This window comes from Corvus brachyrhynchos, unplaced genomic scaffold, assembly GCF_000691975.1.
Source record: "Corvus brachyrhynchos isolate BGI_N302 unplaced genomic scaffold, ASM69197v1 scaffold215, whole genome shotgun sequence".
Lineage (NCBI taxonomy): Eukaryota > Metazoa > Chordata > Aves > Passeriformes > Corvidae > Corvus > Corvus brachyrhynchos.
The window spans coordinates 57,001-57,678 of NW_008237887.1; the positions used below are offsets into that span (position 1 = coordinate 57,001).

General features: G+C 69.0%; 1 protein-coding gene across 1 annotated transcript in view; it reads right to left on the reverse strand.

The window, feature by feature from the left end:
• ARHGEF10L (Rho guanine nucleotide exchange factor 10 like) overlaps nt 1–678 on the reverse strand; it is a 31,134-nt gene that overhangs the window by 21,117 nt on the left and 9,339 nt on the right. The gene's annotated exons all lie outside the window — the stretch shown is intronic.

Genomic DNA, 678 nt, shown 5'->3' on the forward strand with positions numbered 1-678 from the left:
CCGAGTGCCTCCAGAGCCACCAGCATGAGTCCGGTGGGATTGGGGACGGCGGGGAGGGGACAGGGAGGGTCCCCATCCCAAAAATCCGCCCGGGATGTGGGAACGGCGCCTCGGCCTCGCTCCAAGCCAGCGGGAAACGGGAAAAGGAGCCGGGAGCGGGGGAGAAGTGGGAAGTGCTGGAGCAGGGTCGGGGCCAGCACCGCACAGAGGGGACAGGGAGGGTCCCCATCCCAAAATCCGCCCGGGATGTGGGAACAGCGCCTCGGCCTCGCTCCAAGCCAGCCGGGAAGTGAGTCCCAGGAAGTGAGTCCCGGGAAGTGCTGGGAAGTGGGGCTCAGCCGCGATCCCACAAATCCCGGGGTGAGGGACATGCAGGCACAGCACGCGGGGTTCAGCCGCCATCCCCCAATCCCAAATCCTGGGATTTGGGAAGAGGAGCCGGGAGCGGAGGAAAAGTGGGAAGCGCCAGAGCAGGGACCAGGCCAGCGCCGCAGGGAGGGGACAGGGAGGGGACAGGGAGGGGACAGGGAGGGTCCCCATCCCAAAACCCCCCCGGGATGTGGGAACGGCGCCTCGGCCTCGCTCCAAGCCAGCGGGAAACGGGAGAAGGAGCCGGGAGCGGAGGAGAAGCGGGAAGCGGCGGGGCGCGGCGGCCTTTACCGAGGCCGGAGCGGGCGA